The following is a 20,868-nucleotide window of genomic DNA, read 5'->3' on the forward strand; positions in this document are numbered from 1 at the left end:
AAATCAGAAGATGATTCTTTTAAAAGAGCAATGAAAATGGAAAACTCTAGCCAGACTGATCGAGATAAATAAATAATAAATTACCAATATCAGGAAGAGGGGATATCAATTGGATCTTTAGACATTAAAAAGACAAAGAGATGGCAGGCCGCGGTGGCTCAGCGGGCAAGAGTGCTTGCCTGCCATGCCGGAGGACCCCGGTTTGATTCCCGGCCCCAGCCCATGTAAAAAACAAACAAACAAACAAAAAATAATAAAATAAAAAAAATACTTTAAAAAAAAAAAAAAAAAAGACAAAGAGGAAATCTTACAAACAAGTTCATCCCATAAATTTGACAATTTAGGTGAAAAGGGCAAACTGCTCAATAGACACAATCTACCAAAGCTAATTTAAGAAGAAACATACCAGAATAGTCTTTTATCTATTATGTGAATTGTATTCACAGTTTAAAAATCTTCCAATAGAGAAAATTCCAGGCCCAGGGTATTATAAGATCTCTTAAATTCCCTTGATTTCTTGAAACCTCCTTCCTTGGAGGATTCTCTCTATTTTGGCCTGATTGTCTCTACACCTGCTCTACAGCTGTTCCTCCCAGAATATCATTTCATGTCTTCCTGGGCTGGATCTACTATTTCCTACATACCAGGTCTTTCTTTCACTTCTGCTAAAACATAACTTCAAAAAACTTCTTAGGCTTTCCATGCCTAAAAATGAATTTATTTTACCTCCATATCTCATTGATTATTGACTAGGACTCAGAGGTTGAAAGTATTTTCCCTTAAAATTTTGAAATTCATTACAACACTATCTTCTAACAGCCAATACTGCTGTCAAGAAGACTGATATTGGTGTAATTCAATTCTTTATCCTTATAAGTATCCTTTTTGGTCTTTTCTCTCTTGAACCCTTTGATTTGTTTTTTCATCCATGATGTTGTGAAATGTCACAAATATGCATCTACAGATAAGCACTTTTTTCCATAATGAGCATTCTTAGAATGACGTACACTTGTTTTTATGGTAATCATTATTTGGGGGAAGTAAAATTAATGTAATGTTTTGCTGTCATCTTTTTATTTATTTTCATTGCTTGCAGAGTTTATAATGAGCACATACCATTTTTACACATAACTATGTCATTAAAAAATATGAAGAATGCCCTACAATGTTAATTAAAGCTTAAATGTGCCAACCCTTTGGAGTCCATAATTCTACTTCAAGAAATCTATGCTCTTCCCAAAGGGTGCAAACGTATATGTACAAGAATATAAACCGCAATAGAGTTAATAATATTACAAATATACATATAAACAGCACAAATATTTACCAATTAGGATCTGATTAAATGAGCCAGAGTAATATACAGACTATAAACAAAGATAAGAAGAGCTCTAAGATATTAGTAAATGAAAAAACGGAAGTTGTACAATAAAATGTACAACGATTTTTATATTGAGAAAATAAAACAAACAAACCAAAACCATGTGTTGGAAGACATATGCATGTGTTAAGAAATACATTAAGAAAGGTCTCAAAAGATAGATTCCAAACTGTGGAAAATAATTATCTTAGGGGAACAGAGTGGGATAGGATTACATTTTTAGGTTTATATAATTCTGTATTGTTCAAAATTTTGCAATAAAGTATGAGCATGTGTTCTAGTTTACTAGCTGCCAGAATGCAATATACCAGAAACGGAATGGCTTTTAAAAACGGGAATTTAATAAGTTGCTAGTTTACAGTTCTAAGGCTGAGAAAATGTCCCAATTACAAGTCTATAGAAATGTCCAATCAAAGGCATCCAGGGAAAGATACCTTGATTCAACAATGCCAACGAAGTTCAGGGTTTCTCTCTCAAGTGAGAAGGCACATGGTAAACAGTCACAGTCTCTCAGCTGGAAGGGCATATGGCGAGCAAGGCATCATCTGCTAGCTTTCTCTCCTGGCTTCCTGTTTCATGAAGCTCCCCAGGAGGCGTTTTCCTTCTTCATCTCCAAAGGTTGCTGGCTTGTAGGCTCTCATGGCTGTCATTCTTCTCTGACTCTCTCTGATTCTCCAAAACATTTCCTCTTTTATAGGACTCCAAAAACTAATTAAGACCCATTCAAATGGGTGGAGACATGCCTCTACCTAATCCTGCTTAACAACCACTCTTGACTAAATCACATCTCCAGGGAGATGATCTAATTACAGTTTCAAACATATAGTATTGAATAGGGATTAGAAGAAACAGTTACCTTTACTACATGAGATTAGGATTAAAACATGGCTTTTCTAGGGTACATACATCATTTCAAACCAGTACAGCATGTTTCTTGTTTACTTTTAAAAACAAGAGAAAATGTCTGTAAATCATATAGATAAAATGAATACATATATAGTAGACTTGAAAAAAAATTGGAGGAACAAGTATTTGAAAAGTAGAGAAGTATGAAGGAAAAAAAGTACTCAAAGAGTATGTAAACTCATGAAACTATTCACAGCATGGCTCTACCTTTTACAGTTGTATGCTAGATATCGATATGCAAGAGATATGTAACAGCCAATAAGTCTTAAAATGAATTCATCATTTAAGACTATATCCATTAGAAAGGATAATGACTAATGACTTTTTCTATAAAACATAGCATACAAACACACCTGCAAATCATAAATCTGATGAGACCTGTAATGATTCATGATAAGTCATGAGTTGAAGTCCAGAATTAATTTTCAGATTTTGATAATTTATCTTCATTCATACAAAGTTATTTTTATATCACTACACTTCTTCCCTATTCTTACAAGTAGGAGAATTCTACAGCACCTGGTATCATAAAGTCACTAACTCTTACTAAGCTAATGAATGTGGCTATGTTCCAATAAACTTTATTTATGAAACACGAAACTTGAATTTCATATAATACCAAAGCCAGATAAAGACTACAAAAAAGAACACCAAAAAAGAATACATCAATCTCTCTTATGAATATACATGCCAAAATTCTCAACAAAATACTTGCAAATCAAATTCAACAGCACGTTATTTCAGGTACGCAAGGGTGGCTTAACATGAGAAAACCAATGAAAGTAACACACATTAACAAATCAAAGCGGAAAAACCACATGTATATCATTTGATGCAGAAAAGGCATCTGACAAAATTCAGCAGGCTTTCTTGATAAAATCACTTTGAAAGATAGGAACAGAAGGAAGCTTCTTCAATATTGGATAAAGGGCATATATGAAAAATGCACAGCTAACATCATACTCAATGGTGAAAGACCAAAAGCTTTCCCTCTAAAACCAGGAACAAGACAAGGATGCTCACCCACCACTCCAATTCAACATCATGCTAGAAGTTCTACCTGGAGCAATTAGGGAAGAAAAAGAAAGGCAATCACCTCAGAAAGGAAGAAGTAAAATTTTCACCATTTGCAAACCACATGATCCTAGATTTATAAAGTCCTGAAAAATTCAAAGCTACCGGAACTAATAAATGAGTTAGCACAGTAGGATACAAGAGGAACATGCAAAATTCAGTACTGTTTCTATACAATAGTTAGGAGAAATCTGGGGAAGAAATTCGAGAAACAAAAAATTCCATTTACAGTAACAACTAAAAGAAACATATCCAAGAATAAATTTAATCTAGGATGTAAAGCACTTGTACACAGAAAACTACAAAACATTGCTAAAAGAAATTAAAGAGGCCTAAATAAATGGAAAGATATCCCATGTTTATGGATTGGAAGATCAAATATCATTAAGATGTCAATTATACCCAAACTGATTTACAGTCAATGTAATCCCAATTAAAATCCAAACAGCCCAATTTGAAGAAGTAGAAATCTAATAATCAAGTTTATTTGGAAGGATAAGGGGCCCCGAATAGCCAAAAACGTCTTGAAAAAGATGAACAAAGTTGAAGTCAAGCTGCCTGACTTTAAAGCATATTATAAAGCTACAGTGGTCAAACCAGCATGGTACCAGCATAAAGACAGACATATTGATCAATGGGACTGAACTGAGAGTTCAGAAATAAACCCACATATCTACGGTCAACTGATTGTTGACAAGGCTGCCAAGTCCTGTCAACTGGACAAGACAGTCTCTTCAACAATTGGTCCTGGGAGAATTGAATATCTATATGCAAAAGAATGAAAGAGGTCCCCCATCGCACACCTTCTACAAAAATTAACTCAAAATTGTTCAAACACCTAAATATAAGGACCAGGACCATAAAACTAGAAAAAAATGTAGGGAAGCAGCTTCAAGATCTTGTGGTAGATGGTGGTTTCTTAGACTTTACACTCAAAACACAAGCAACAAAAGAAAAAACAGATAAATGGAACCTCATCAAAATTAAAAATATTTGTGCCTCAAAGGACTTTATCATGAAATTAAAACAATAACCTACATAATGGAAGAAAATATTTGGAAACCACATATCTGATAAGGGTTTAATATCCAGAATATATAAAGAAATCCTACCACTCAACAATAAAAAGACAAGCAATCCAACTAAAAAATCGGAAAAAGACTTGAATAGACATGTTTCCAAAAACAAAATACAAGTGGGTAAAAAGCACATGTAAGGATGCTCAACATCATTAGCTATAAGACAAACGCAAATCAAAACCACGAGGTATCATCTCACCACTATTTAAAAAAATACAAGTATTGTAGAGGATATGGAAAAATATGATCACTAATTCACTGCTGGTGGGAATGTAGAATGGTGCAGTCACTGTGGAAGACAGTTTGCAGTTCCTCATATGATCCAGTAATCCTGAACTAGGTTTATACTCAGAAGAACTGAAAGCAGGAAGGTGAACAGATATTTACAAACTGATGTTCACAGCAGCATTACTCATAATCGCCAAAAGGTGGAAACAGCCCAAGCATCTGATGAACGGATGGACAGAATGCAGTATATACATATGATGGAATGTTATTCAGCTTTAAGAAGGAATGAAGTCCTGATGCATGCAACAATATGGATAAACACTGAGGACTTCATATTGGGTAAAGTAAGCCAGACATCAAAAGGACAAATATTGTGTGGTCTCACTAATATGAACTAATTACAATGAGCAAGCTCATGGACTTAAAATCTAGAGCATATATTATGAAGAGATAGAATCAGAGTAGAAAATGGGGAGTGGGTGTTTAATTTATACAGAATTTTTAATAAGGTTGATTAAAGAGGTGATGGTAGCACGTTATTGTGTGTGCAATGAACAGCAATGAATTGTGGTTATGAATGCGGTTGAAAAGGGAAGCTTAGGGTCATATATGTCACACCTTGAGGATAAAACATGCAACTGTATACCACAGTGAACTCTGCTGTGGATGAAAATGGTGGTTAATAGCACAAATATAAGAATGTTTCTCCATGAACTTAAACAAATGTACGTCACTATTACACGGTGTTAGTAACAGGGTGGCATATGGGAAAAACGGAACTAGTGCCAACTGTGGACTACAGTTAACAGTAATATTGTAATAGTCTTTCATCAGTTGTAACGAAGGTACCATTCCAATGCTAAATATCAAGAATAGGTGGACATAAGGGATATGATATTTTTCTTTTTGGAGCAACGAAAATATTCTAAAATTGATGGTGCTGATGAATGCATAACTGTAATAATACTGAGAGCCAATAACTGCACATTTTGGATAGATGGATAGTGTGAATAAAACTGTTCAACAACAACAACAACAAAAACACAAAGATAAGCCCAGGGTCAGAGGGTTTCACTATTGAATTTTACCAAACATTTAAAGAAAAATGAATACCAATTTTTCACAAACTAGAGGGGCCACTTCCCAACTCATTTTATGAGGCCATTATTATCCTGATACCAAAACCATTACAAGAAGAGAAAACTAGAGACCATAAATACGATGCAAAAATCCTCCACAAAATACTAACAAACCAAATTCAACTCCATATGAAAAGAGGTTAACACAAGCAGATAGAAAGTCACTTATTCTGCACCTGTGTCCAGAGCTCTTTGTGCTTTAATTCGCCACTTTTGAAATTATTGCCCTAAACATTCTCTTTGTATGAGTCTCAATATCCAATAAATACAAAAGAGAGACTACAGTACTAACAAGAACTAAAATTGTGTATTCTCTCTTTTTCTCTCATCAACCCCTAATGTTATCCTGTAGTTGGCACATAGAGATAAATGTGAGTAATTCACTGCCACCCACAGGCCAGGTATCTGGACATTTGTAATAAAATTTTTTGCTAGAAGTATAAAAGCAACAAATGGACCAGAGCAGTAATCTGCACAAGTTGTGTATGTAAATACAATACTGGATCCAGAATTTCAAATAACCTCAAACAGACTTAAAGTCACCTTAAACAAGGTAAACAAGGCTTAAATGTAACCTAAATATCTAAAAACAAAACCTACAAATAAAAAAGGTCATTTGTCAGCATTGCAATCCTGGAAAATAGAGAGACCCAGAGGTCAACAAACGCATGCAACATAGTCAATGTCCGGATACAGCGTGCTCTAGGAAGCTAACGACAACAACTGGACTAACAGAAATATCCTTATTACTATGGAAGCATCAGTCAGGTCTAGGACCATTAACCATTTGTGGCATATAAATCCCTTATTCGCTTTCATTTGAGGACTGGAGCAGGAGTTGGGGGCGGCGGGGGGTGGGGTGGGAGGGCGGTAGGAGGAGAACTCACTTGTAGAGAATCTCTTCCACCTGCACCTGCACTTTACAACCCATAATACTTTGTAATAACTCCAACTCTGGTTCAGGCAGTGTTGTGAGAATACTGCATATGAATATGATTGTTCTGTGTGTCAATTACTAAAGCCAGAAGGTAGGAGCATTGTCATGTATGTATATCCACACACCCACAAAAGTTATGCATGTAAAGGAAGTTCTGGATCCAGAATTTCTATTTAAGATCTTAAGGCTAACAACAGGTTGGGGTTGGTAAGTGGGGCCTAGTGGCTTATCTTAAAGTTGTGTTGGCATAACACTTCAAGTAAGATCGAAAAACTCAATTTTCTCTATCAAAGAAAGGGTTTATGGAGAGTTTGCCTATATATTAGTATTAGCACATGGCTAAATATATACTTAAATTAACTTCTATATATCACCCAAGAATAAGAAAATGTTAGCTGAAAATGTTACCATGGATAGGGGGCTGGAACAGTATTCCATGAAAATTTTTTACAGTACTGAGTAAAAATCAGGGGGCCCAGAGTAAGAGAAGATGAATTGGAGGGCTCAATAAAGGCATTTAAGAGATAATTCTCATCCTGGGCGGGGATGCTACAGGTAATGATCCAAGCTACTGGCTATTACTTCCTATATAACTATATTCGAACAAGTAGGTAAAATTTTCAATCAAGTCATCCCAAGATGGTACAGCTCAGAAGACAATACCCATATCTCAAAGTCTGCAAAAAGTTTAGATGGTATGTATGGTGTGTGAGTGTATCTCAATAAAACTGTATTTTAAAAAAGTCTGCAAAAAGTATTTTTAGGGTTCACTTATTCAAAATGTTCAGAACTATACGGATATTCACCACTGCAGAAGTCTCTTTCCTAGCCTTTACCACATATCAAAGGAGAATTGTTTCCCTCCTTTTCTCATTTAGCTCTCTTCTGCACTTCAGATTTGAAGGGATAAGAGAATACAGTAGCAATAAGAACAGTGCAGAGACATCTCAAACAGGTCTCTGGTTCTATGGTAAAAGTGGTTTAGAGCTAAGAATGTCCATTTAGAGATTTGAAATTCAACCCCAAAACACTACAGTACCTGCTATTTAATACCGTGACGTATCTGCACTTCTCCAGGATACCCTCAATTTTTCAACACCAACCATGGGCCAAAAAATTAAAAACTTTTCAACAGAGCAATAGTCAGCATACTATTGTGGCCCATAGTCCAAATCTAGCCCATGGTCTTTTTTTTTGTATAGTCCATGAACTATACAAAAATGGTTTTTAAATTTTTAAAAGGCTGTTTTCAAAAAAGAAAGAATAAAAGAATATGCAAGAAAGAACTGACCTGCAAAACTTAAAATACAGGCAGTACTAGCTTCACACAGTATTTTAACTGAAATTCAAACTTCATATATTTATCTAGCCCTTTACATTAAAAGTTTGACGTTCTCTGTTATAGAGAATATTCAAATGGCCAATAAGCATATGAAGAGGTGGTGTTCAATATCATTAGTCAATAGGGAAATGCAAATTAAAGCCCCAATGTGATGTTACCATATATGCACCAGAACGGATAAAATGAAAAAGACAGACAAAAGGAACCAGAATTCTCATACACTGCTAATAGTAATGTATACTGACACAACCTAGTTGCCTAATTGTTTGGTAGTATATACTAGAACTAAACAACTGCCTGTCCTATAGTACAACCATTTCACCCAACAGAAATGTATACATGGGTACACCAAAATACTTAAACTACTGTCACAGAATATAATTTGTATGAATCCAACAAACACAATATTAAGCAAAAATAGTCAGACACAAAGGACTGTATGACTTCATTCATATAAACTCAACAAAAGGTGAAACATCCATAATGTTAGAAACCAGGATACTCATAATCTCTGGAGAGGGGGCATAAGTGGGTCTTCTAGGATGCAAGTAACCTTCTTTCTTTTATGTGGGTACTAATTACATGACATATAAACTTTGTGAAAATTCAATGAGCTGTATACTCACGATTCATGCACTTTTCTGTAAGCATATTAAACTTAAATTAAAAAATTAACATACAAAAACAGATTTCTAAGAATCTGTGTCTTTGAAGAAAAATCGTGTACACTTCCCTACTCTGCTTTTGCCATCATCTTTCACCAATGAGATCTTAATTCCCATTACCTCGCATAGAAATGTCATACTTGTTTTAATTAATTTTATCAGCATATTATTGCATAAGATATTCATGATTATTTCAGTATTTTAAGCAGAAATTTTTAAAAGCCAATAATTTGTAATAGTATGCTAAATGTTATGTTGGAGCGAAGGGCAGTGAGAAAAACTTCGAAGGGTAGTGTTTTTGTTTTGTTTTGGGCCCTTTGTTTTGGCTTACCTTTGTCTAATATGTGATTTAATCTGCATAAAATGGTCAAAGGAGCTTTTCAAAAAGTTTAAACTGTGGAACATTGCTTCTTTCTTTCTACCGTCCTTGTCCAATAACGACGCTTTGTTTATCCAGTTCCTTCCATCCATGAAACTTAAAGTACTTCCAAACACTGCTGGGTGGTGTCACTCTCCAGTCAGAAAAAAGTGACTCTACAGACATTATGAACCAAAAAAAAAAACTAACAGTTGCTTTCTAACAGCGGCTCAACGTAACTAAAGAAGCACCGCATTCTTTGTCCAAACTTACAAGTGTGAGAACTGAAATACAAAACGATTCAACTACTCCCTCGAGGGCAGGGAGTCAGAGGTTGAACCAGGACCGGATCCGTCTAACAGAGCGCGACTTATGGAGAAAAATAGCAAACAAAAACCTCCACTCTTAATTATATGCTAAGCTGCTGATCTCTTGTAAGAGGAAACGGAGGAAGGCGTCTTCCAGAAATTTTTAAATTTCACCTGAGGACCCCACAACGCTGACCTTCGAGTACGCCCCATCACCTCAGGCTGCAAACATTCCCCGGGTGCATCTTCCGAGCGGCCCCTTTTACCGCGAGGCTGAGGCCGGAAATTCCAGGGCTGGTCCATGCCCACTCTACCCTTCTTCGGCAGCCCAACCCTCCCAGGGACCCGCTTACCTGAGACGTGCGCGGCGCCTCCGGGGCAGCAGGCTCGACGCACTCCCCCGGAGTTTCTCCGGCCAGACGGCAGCCACCGCGCCAGCCAATCGCCGCTCGGTCGGAGCGTCCGCTCCCGCGCGAGGAGGCGCGCGTCCGGGAACAGCTAGGCGGTGCGCCGCGGGGGGAGCGCAGAAGGCGCGCACCAGGCATGCGCGTGCCGCGCCGCTAGGGACGCGGGGCGGGGCCTCTAGGAGAGAGAGGTTGCTCGGAAAAGCTTCTGTGGACTTTGGGGGAGAAAGGACGCTGCTGTGGTGTGTGGGGATGGCCGCTTAGGCCGGGCTCTGTGGTCGAGTCCGAGGCTACAGGCCTGTTCTGAGAGGGCAAAATATTGACTGTATAAAACCTAATCTGATCAGAGGAGGGAAAACGCTTAGTTAAAAATGCGCTTTGGGCCTCAACTTGAACTTGATAGCGTCTCCGCGGGAGTTGGCAGAATCACTTGCGCGCGCGCGTGTATTTGAGTGTGGTTTAGGGAGCGCGGAGCGCGGCAGGGACGGGGAGGACAGGACCTGTGAAGTCCTCCATTCCTCCTACCTCGGTGTTGAAATGTGAAAGAACCGGAATAATTAGCTGCTGGTAATTCCCCTGGGTTTCCTTGTTCCGCAGAACAGTATTGCTTTTATAAATGTCAGCTTATCTCCTGTTATTCATTATTCCTTCAGACACCACATATTTATTGAGCACATACTATGTGCCAGCTACTCTTTTGGGTTCTGGATAATGAGCAGTAATGATTTTTTAGGCATAAGATGAAGTAATGATGGGTTCCCAAGTTAGTGTGATTAGATAATGTTATGAAAGGAACTTACTCATCAGTAGTTAGGGAGTGAAAAAAAGACATGGAAAACTTGGATGAAGATGAGTTGGAATAAAATATACTATATTAATCACAAAATCCTGATTATTACTTTTGTTAAAATGATGTGGTAGTGCTCTGAGGAGGGTTGCTATAGATTTAGAGTTGAATTTCTTTTTTTTTCTTTTTTTTTTTGCAGTCAGGAGCTGAATCAGATTGTTATGGACATAGGTACAATAAAAATTATATGAAACAAAAAGAAGGGTGATGTAGTTTGTCACATGGATGAGAAGAGCACTTCAACCACGAAGAATGGCTTTATGCAAAGTGTGAAAACCAAATCGAAATATAAAAAGAGAGGAAAGAAAGTTGCTTTTTCTAACTAGGGAATAATCAGAAATAAGAGATAGTGACAACATTGAGAAAGTTCAAAAAAAATGATGAATTGATAGGGTAAATTTAGAAAATGGGATTATAGGCTTTTTCTTTAGGTAAAGGAACCTCAACCCTATTTTTTTTTTTGACATTTTAAAAAAACATATTGAGAAGTCTTCACACACATACAGTCTGTACATGGTGTACAATCAATGGCTCACAATATCATTACATAGTTGTGTATTCATTACCATGATCATTTTTAGAACATTTGCATCACTCCAGAGAAAGAAATAAAAAGAAAAAACTCATACATCCCATCCCCCTTACCCCTCCCTCTCATGACATTCGTTGTTTGTTTTTAAGCTGGTCAACCCTAATTTTTTTAAGCTAGGTTTAAAAAACAACTACAGACTTTTCAGGCAGAGCTAAAAGTCTCTAGGGTTAAGACAAATCGCATGTTTTTGTGTTTTTTTTTTCCTTTCAATAGACTGTTTCTTCCTCCCCCCATGTTTTATGCAATGAGTTCCAATATTAGACCGCATTCTCCCTAGTCTTTCCTCCAAGTTATCTGAGGTAGGTAGCTCTTTCCTGCTCTTTTCCTGGGCTTTTCAGACTATAGTAACTAATTTATTCCTTACCCTGTCTGCCACCAACAACAACCACATACATATTTCTTTACTCTTCATCCAGCTAAGTTTCCTTTCTATAAGAAAGGAAACAGAATGGTTAGAATTAACTTTTCTTTTTTTCAAGTCCTCATCGCCCCTATAAACTGGGCTTTGCAGAAATGAGGTTGAGAATGAGAGGGAAAAAGAATATGAATCCCTCTTTCATTACAGGGAACAAAGATTGTCAGATCAGGAATACTCTCGAGTACACTAATATTAGGCTCACAATGTGCCAAGCATTTTGTTCTGCTTGGAACAGAATGGAAAGAAAGTGATAAATGAAAATTATGCACACTATTAGCTGAGAATGCTGTCAACTAATAAATGCTTTTTGGGAGAGGGAGGCAGAGATATAGGGAAGACAGAATCAGGGAAGATCTGGAGGACATAATGCCTGAATCTTCTTGATGGATGGATAGGTATTAACCAGATGAAGAAGTGGGTATGAGGGGTGCTGGGAGAAAGGAATTCCTTATAGAGAAACCTATATGGAGAGGAGATACTATAGGTAATTGTAAGCATTTTAGTATTGATACAATACGGAACACAAGGTGAAAAGTGGTGGGAAATAGGACTGAAGAGATAATGGAGGGTGATTTTAAGTACCTTGAACTTGATTCCATATTGTCAGGAATTGAAGGTTAAACAGGGAAATGATAGGATCACATCTGCAGTTGGGATAAATCTTTCTGTTGTTCATTTGGAGAATGAATCTCAGAATCAAATTCCAGAGGTAACAAGACTACTGTCCCAGCCCAAGGCCGGGGGCCCCCTCCTAAATGGAAATGAAACCCCCAGTACATAAGAGCCTTGACCCAGACAAAGGTTAAGAAAGAGAACACCCCCATCCCCCCCCCCACAGAGAAAAGAATGTAATCATAGATGTAAAGAGATGGGAGCAGGATGTCACTGATTGTATCTTAGTCTTAAATATTAATCTTAGTAAAATATCAGGATAATCATTATGATTATTCTAGAGGCCCTGTGTCCTCAAACTATATGGAATGTCTTTGTTCTAAAATCATATATATTGCCCCTTTCACTCCTGCCCCTCCACCAGAGACTGTATCTTGTTAGGACTTATTATGCATAGGTCCTAACAAACCTATGTCTACTTCATAGTAGTGTGTGCCTGGTGTGTTTTTCAGTCTCACAGTGGCACCAACCTGTGCTTTGCATAAACTTGGTCTGCACCTGAACAACTACTTAATAGTAAGACTTAACGTAGGTGAGATATGTTAAAAGATATGAGATATGGCAGGTTAGAAGGAAAAGGATGGATTTGAGAAGGAGGAAACAGATTTTGCAGAATTGAGTAAATGAACAATTGAGGAAGACAGAATTGTTGATGATATCAGAAAAGCGAGTAAAGAAGTAAGCTCAATTTTGGATAGAATGGGTTTGGGTTGTTAGGGAAATATTTAAGAGGACCTTTCCAGCAGTCAGGTAGACATACTTAAATTTAAGGAAGTGGTCATACTGGAGATACAGACATGGGAGTAATTAGCATAGAAGTGTTAGTTGAAGCTACTATTAAAATTTCAAGTCAAGTCCAGCAGCAGTCTACTGCATTGTAGTAATTTTATTATAAGCCATCTATCGAAAGGATTGAGTCATTTATTTGAAGTTAACAGACTTTATTTTTAAATCAGTTTTAAGTTTATAGAAAACTGAAATAGTACAGAATTCCCATATACCCACTCATTTCACCCCCTCACAGTTTTTCCTGCTATTAATGTCTTGCATTAATGGGATATTTTTGTTTCAATTAATGAGCCAACAGTGATACATTATTATTAAAGTTCTTAGTTTACATGAGGTCTCATTTTTTATGTTAAGCAGTTATATGGGTTTTGACAAATGCATAATGTAATCCACCATTACAGTAACATGACAGCATACTTTCACTACCCACTGTGCTCCTGCTAGTGGGAATGTAAATGCTGCAGCCACTGTGGAAAACAGTTTGGTGGTTCCTCAGGAAGCTAAGTGTAGACTTGCCATAGAATCCAGCAATCCTGCAACTAAGTATATACTCAGAGGAGCTGAAAGCAGGGATGTGAGCAGACATTTGCACACTGATGTTCATAGCAGCATTACTCACAATTGCCAAAAAGTGGAAACAGCCAAGCATCCCTCACCTGATGAATGGATGGACAGAATGTGGTATATACATACGATGGAATATTATTCATCTGTAAGAAGGAATGAAGTCCTGATGCATGCAACATCATGGATGAACCCTGAGGATTTTATGTTGAGTGAAGTAAGCCAGACACAAAAGGATAAATATTGTGTGGTCTCACTAATACGAACTAATTATAATGAGCAAGCTCATGGAGTTAAAACCTAGAGCATAAGTTACCAGAAGATAGAATGAGGGTAGAGAATGGGGGGTGGGTATATAATTTATACAGAATTTTTAATAAGGTTGAGTGTAAATGTTTGGAAGTGGATAGAGGTGATAGTAGCACGTTATTGTGAATGCAATGAACAGCAATGTATTGCGGTTGTGATTGTAGTTAGGGAATTTTAGGGTCATATGTCACTAGAAGGAAACCTAGAGGATAAAGCACGTGACTATGTAATATAGCAAACACTGTTATGGATGATGACTGTGGTTAATAGTACAAATATAAGAATGTTCTTCTGTGAATTAGAATAAATATACATCACTATTACAAGGTGTTAATAGGGTGCATATGAGAAAAAATGCAACTAATGCAAACTGTGGACTACAGTTAACAGTAATATTGTAATAGTCTAACATCAATGGTAACAAAGGTAACATACTAAGTGTCAGTAATAAGGGAGTATAAGGGATATGATATTTTTTCTTTTTTGAAGCAATGAAAATTTTCTCAAATTTATTGTGGTGATGAGTGCACAACTCTGTAATTAAAACAAGAGCCACTGATTTGTACACTCTGTGTAGATTGTATGGTGTGTGAATAAAACTGTATAAAAAAAATTCCTGTGCTCCACCTAATCATCCCTCTTTCCCCACAACTCCCACTGAAACCCTGGCAAACACTAATATTTTTATTGTCTTTATAGTTTTGTCTTTTCCACCATGTCATATATGAAATTATAATGTAACATTTTCAGATTGGCTTAATTTGTTTATCCATTCACCTCTTTTTTTTTTTTTTTTTTTTTTTTGTCTTCCACTTAAATTGTGTGTTTTATTTCTCACAGTCCCAGCAAAAGCACAGAAGCCTCATCATACCATTGCAAACTGGTTTCTAGTAGGCTAAGATTATGGGAACCTTTGTCAAAAGAAATTGATGCTGAGGGTTCCCAACCTGTGGGCCCAAAACCATCTGCAAAGGAGATGGAAGGAAACAAGGCACTGGTCCAATTTAAAGTCAGTTGACTTGGAAGTGCAATTTGTATCCTTGAAACTGACAGTCTAGAGGGAGTGAGGTGGTGTGAGGGAGTAAAGTTGAAATTGTCTCCTATTAGCTCACCCTTAAAACATTAAACAGAGATTAATAGAGAAATTGTTCCAACATTTCTTCTTATGCAGTCTAATCTGAGAATGCCATGTAAATGGGTCACTGCAAAATGTAGCACTTTAATTTTTCTCCAATCAAAATAAGAAACAAACCAGTATGATCTTGCTTCTATTAGCCTTTGAAGGTTTACAGCAAAGCATTTTTGCTTCTATGTATGAAGGTGAAAATAACCATTTTTTTCATAAAATACAAGAGCAATCAATTTCACCATCGAATAAAAGCTAAAACTGAGATTCTTTTTTAAAATTAGTCCAGTGGCATTTAGGAATTTAGTTGTAGTCTGCTGCACTGACATGATGACAAACCACAGTGTAGGATTGGGTTTAGTTTTGTTTCAGTTTTCTTTTCACTATCCAATGTTCGTGAATTAAGTTCTGGAAATGTTCCAATTATAAGGCAGGGAACTTTTTGGATTCCACCATGGAAATGCTCCTTGGCTTGGATGCTAGAGGGTGAGGCACAGGTTGCTAGACACATGTTAACTACTTAGTAGCCATCAAGATAAAAAAAATTAATCATCTGTTCCTTGGTATTCCATTCCCTAGAAATCTACTTGACACTGCAAGGTACTTCCAATTCTACCAAATCCTTTCACAAAATGGAATCCTTCTTGAGACTTATCTGTGACAATTTCACGTAGCTCCAAATTATTTCATGTAGCTCCAAATTATTTATAGTTGTTAGCAAATCATTCCAGCAGGGACATGCTTTCAGTCAGCTCATTTTCTTGTCCCAACTCTTTGTGAAATAAGATTTATCCTTCTCTCCTTCTGCAGTTAGATGGAGAATTTTTCTCCTCTTCTGTGCTTGGCAATGAAGAATGTATCTCATTATTTCCAGATTTTCATAGACTATTAGAAATCTCTACATCTCCCATTTCCAAAGTGTTTAGGGTATCTTCAATTCTAAAACAGTACTTGCCTGTGTCCTGACTGATTTCATCAAAATGTCATTGTTAATTTATTTTCATGAAATAAATTTCATGTTGGAGAGAACTGCAATGGATAATAGCTTGTTTAATCCATTTTCACTGCTGTAGGAGATATCAACTAATTTAAAATTTTTTTGTTGGCACCTCTGATCAAACATTTCAGATTGACTTAGTTCAGTTTTAAAGTCAACTGATCCAGCTAAAATGAGACCAGCCATAATCACTTTGTCCCTAGAAATAAACAATTGCACAGCAGTCTCATCTACTTTCGAAACATAATGTCATTTTTCCACTCTTAAACCAGCAAAATGCAAGAACGACTAGCCTCCTCTACCGAGTTTCTTTGGGAGATTCATAGTGAATTTGTGCAAGACTGTTACCAACCCTCCTTGAGTCAAATCCTCAAAACGGGTCTCTTGTTAGGAGAACTAAACCAAACTAAACCAAATCTGGTGAAGCAAAGCAGAACTTTATTCTCTGGCTAAAGAATGGAGAAGAGTGGACTCATGTCCTAAAGGCACATTCTGCCCAAAGGGAGGTGAGTAAAATTGTTTTATAGGGGATGAGGGGCCATGGCTTGGGCATGTGCAGATGGTCCCTCTTTGCATTCACCACCACCTGCACTCAGCACTTTGAAACTTTCCATCTGCACTTGGCACTTCTGCACATGATGCCTAGCTGTGGTTGTTTGGCTCTTGTGATTACTGGGTTCCTGCACTTAATTTCTGAAATTTCTGAAAGCAAGCATAGCTTGGACAAAGTTTGGGTGGAAATCTTAGGAGTGCTAATCCAAGGCTGACACTTCATCCTGGTAACAATTCCAATCTCCATCTATATACTACTCTTCATTCTTGAGGAGCATTGAGGGCAGGAAGTTTGGCTTCTGGAGCTGCTTCCTGTGGACATGGATGTCATCATGGAGCCCAGTAGCGGAGCAGAACTTTTCCCTGGCTATCTTAAGGATCCTTAAGATAGTTGGTGACAACTATTTGGTTGTCACCAGGCTGAAGGCCCAATTGTTCATAACCTTGGGTTATAATCATCCGCAACTTAATGGCCTCAATTTTCTTGCTTATAAAGGATGTTAGGCAGTTGAATATACAAGGCCCAAATATGAGTAACAGGAGAATTGCCACTAGGAATCCCTGGAATAGGAGAAACCAGGTAAAATTGGGGATTGTTTCTTTCACTATGTTCCAGATATCTGCCACTGATTGGCCCTTGACTTGACTTCTGAGTCATGTGGCGTGCTCAAGAATGGTTTTAATGCTAGTTTCAACCATCACTGGCTGGTGATGCTGACATAGAAGCAACAGGAGTTATTCGCTAAGGCACAAACCCCTCTTTGCTTGGCTAAAAGATATTCTAGAGCCATGCGATGATCTAATACCATTTTGGCTAGTGAGTTTAGGGATTGTTGAAGGAGCTGGAAGTCTTGACCTGTCTCTTGCACTAGGTCGGCTATGGCAGTGGTAATATTTTGAGCTACCATAGCATTATAGATGAAGCCTTCAGCCAGAATGATGAGAAAGCCTGCAAGGAGAGAGATCCCTAGGATAATTAGCCTTAATCCTCACTCGGTCCTGTGATGAGACTCCGTTTGGCTCTCTTCTATGGTAGACAGATTGGAATAAAGGTGTACATGTTTAGGGGAAGGGATCACATAGCCCACTGTCATGGTCAGGTTCATGTGTCAACTTGGCCAAGTGCTGGTACCTGTTTGGTTGGGCAAGTGCTGGCCTGTCTATTGCAATGAGGAAATTTCATAGAATTAAATCATGATCACATCAGCTGCATCCACAGCTGATTCCATTTGTAATCAGCCAAGGGGATTGTCTTCTGCAATGAGTGATGCTCAATCTAATCATTGGAAGCCTTTTAAGGAGGATTCAGAAGAGACAGGCTCTCTTCCTGCTTCGGCTGGTGAGCCTCTCCTGTGGAGTTCATCCAGACCCTACATCAGAATCGTTAGCTTCACAGCCTGCCCTGCAGATTTTGGACTCTGCATTCCCATGGTCATGTGAGACACTTTTATAAATTTTATATTTGCGAGTGTTCCCTGTTGATTCTGTTTCTCTAGAGAACCCTAACTAATACACCCACCTTTCACAAGCGCAATGTGGTGATTGTATCTAGGCACTGAGTTGCAATCCCTTGACTCTGTTAATCAAGGCCAAGAAACATGAGCCCCTTTTTGACACACAGTTTCCTAGGGTGTGATATGTGGTTTTCTACTCCCAAGTGGCTGTGGTTTTGTGGGATCCAGTGGGAGGGGTCAAGTGTGAGAGAGTCTCATCAGAGTGCACCAGTGCACCCATCTTTGTCTCAGTCATACTCATCATCATCACAGTTATATTCATCAGGATCAGGTTGGCAGTCTGGGTAGGAAGAGGTGTATATTTTCACTTTTCCGAAAGAAAGAGTGAGTGGCAGTACTTTACATTGGAATGAGTTATAACAGTCTTGATATTTACTGCATGGTGAGTTCAGCTGAGGGTCCAAGTTGGAAGTTCTAAGTAAGGAACTGAGTAATAGGCACTTTGCCCCCTTGGGATGCCAGTGTCACATTCACTTTTGTCTGTGGGGATAGGTTGAATGTGGAAGACTGGGTTGGGGAATAATTTGTTGGTTCTAAACATGGGGTATTGTAGCCATATGGACTCATTAACTGGGCATCCTTCTAGCCGGAGGTACTCTTGAGAACCTCTAGTGGGTTGGTCATGGCAGGCCCAATAGTCGGAGAGATTATGTCCTTTAATAATATCTGATGTAATTTTAATCCATGTATTTATTGGCCCCGGACTCGTTTGGCCCAGGGTTCCAGTCACTGAAAGATGCCTAAGTAAGAAAGTAAGACTCATGGCTGAGTCAGTCATCTCTTGTAAGCCCAGAGATCCCCTGGCCTGAAAATCTACAGCAAAATCAAACTTATCAGAAATCCTTTTGAAAGCAAAAGCAAATACATTCAAGGCTCTAAATTTAGGCAGGTAAAAGATACTTAGTTGCAGTTCTCCTGAACAGAAATCTTATATCTAATAAAGGCTCACAGCAGGAGGTGGGGTGTTTATTGTCTTGTGGCTTCCCAGTGGCTGGTTCAGTTGCCTTTTCCATCCATTGGTGGATCCATGGGGTAGTGCCTTGTAATTTAAGAGCAGAGTGGGTAGTTAAAATTACCAGATATTCTCTGGAGGCAGAATGACCAGCAAGAGTGGTGTATGGATTGGGGACTATGTGATGGACATCTTTGGTGACTTCCTTTAGTCCTCTTAGGTCTTGCACAATCTAGTATTCCCCATTTGGCTTCTTGACTGGGATAATGGGGATGTTGCATGGTAACCTGCAAGGCTTAACGAGCCCTTGTCTTAATAGATCTCTTATCACAGGGACTATGCCTTTTAGGGTTTCTTGCCTCCTTAACATGATGAGTTTCTGTTCTTAGGTTAGAGGCATACTCATTTCTAATTGGTCTCCTTGCAGATGTATCACTGTCCCTAGTTTATGTAATAAATCTCTTTCTAACAAGGAAATGGAGCAGTCTGGGACATAGAGGAAAGAGTGTGATAGAGTTTGCCCATTCAACTAACATTCCAGGGGTTCTATAAAGGACTTGCTCTTTGGGTTTCCAGATACTCCCATTACGTTACATTTCTGCTGACTCAGTTTGCCAGCTATGATGTTTCATATTATGTAAGCAGCTCCAGTGTTGATCAAGGTTTTGATGGTTTACCCACTATGTCCAGTGTCAGCCAGAGCTCCTCAGTGGTATGCTGATATGCCCAGGAGCCTAATGAGGAGCCTCTTGGCCCTGTTCCTCCTCATCTATCTGAACCATCTGGAAGCTTCTTGGGGGGATGGGGGGCAGATTGAGGTGTCCTCTCTCATCCCTCTTTGGGAGCAAAAGAAGCACTCTCCTTTTGAATGCCCCTGGTTGAGCCCATTTTCTTGGGTGGCCACTGACCAGACCTTCTGGGCAGTGGGCACTCACTCACTGATGAAGGCTCTCTCCATTGGGCAAATCCCCTTCCCTATCCATCTGTCTGACACTGGAGGACAACAGCCATCAGGGCGGCATTCCGCTGGGCCTTTCTGTCCTCCTTCTTCTCCTCTCTATGTCCTGGCTGTTGAACACCTCATTGGCAACCTCTGCTAGTTTAGACAATGTGGAGTCGGTTTCTAATTCTAATTTCTGTATCTTGCACTGGATATCTGGGGCACTTTGTAAAATAAAGTGTGCCTTCAGGACTGCACTGCCTTCAGGGGAGTCTGTGTCTAGGGGAGTATAGAGCCTTATTCACTCCCTTAGTCTCATAAGGAAGACTGAAGTCTTTTCTTGGGGTGTCTGGTCTGTGTTTTTTATCTTGTTTCACTTTATGGGCTTTTTCCCTGTGGCTTTCATTCCCCCTCAGGGGCATATACTGGTAGTGATTTAGCCTCTGTCTGTCCTGATCAGCTAGATAGTCACACCCAGGATCACTGTCCAGGTTGGCTAAGCTACCTGGTCTCCTTACTGGGTGACTGGCACGGTCCCAATGTTCCTTATTTGCTTCCTCCCTTGCTTCTGCTGACAGAGGTCTTTTCCTTCCCTGTCAATAAAATGTTTAAGAGGGATTGTATGTCAGCCCAGATTAGATTGTGAGTGAAAAAAATATTTCTCATTAGGTTTTATGTTAAATTAATCTGAGTTAGGTTGTCTAAATAAACTGACCAGACAGGTTAAATGAGATAGTGTGCCACAGAAAAACTGAGATTTTGTATAAAATAAATT

At 38.4% G+C, this 20,868-nt stretch overlaps 1 protein-coding gene across 6 annotated transcripts in view; it reads right to left on the reverse strand.

Annotated features, from left to right (window-relative positions):
- Positions 1-20,868, reverse strand: part of MIPOL1 (mirror-image polydactyly 1) — a 503,449-nt gene that overhangs the window by 425,630 nt on the left and 56,951 nt on the right. The window contains exon 1 of one of the 6 annotated variants that reach the window (XM_077126918.1): positions 9,771-9,922. The exons of 2 other annotated variants lie outside the window; for them this stretch is intronic. The gene's annotated coding sequence lies outside the window, so the exon portion shown is untranslated. Of the gene's footprint in view, positions 1-9,770; positions 9,923-20,868 lie in introns of those variants that run through there. 3 more of the 6 variants (XM_077126919.1, XM_077126911.1, XM_077126912.1) reach the window with 3 other exon arrangements.

The sequence above is a fragment of the Tamandua tetradactyla genome, chromosome 14 (assembly GCF_023851605.1).
Source record: "Tamandua tetradactyla isolate mTamTet1 chromosome 14, mTamTet1.pri, whole genome shotgun sequence".
Lineage (NCBI taxonomy): Eukaryota > Metazoa > Chordata > Mammalia > Pilosa > Myrmecophagidae > Tamandua > Tamandua tetradactyla.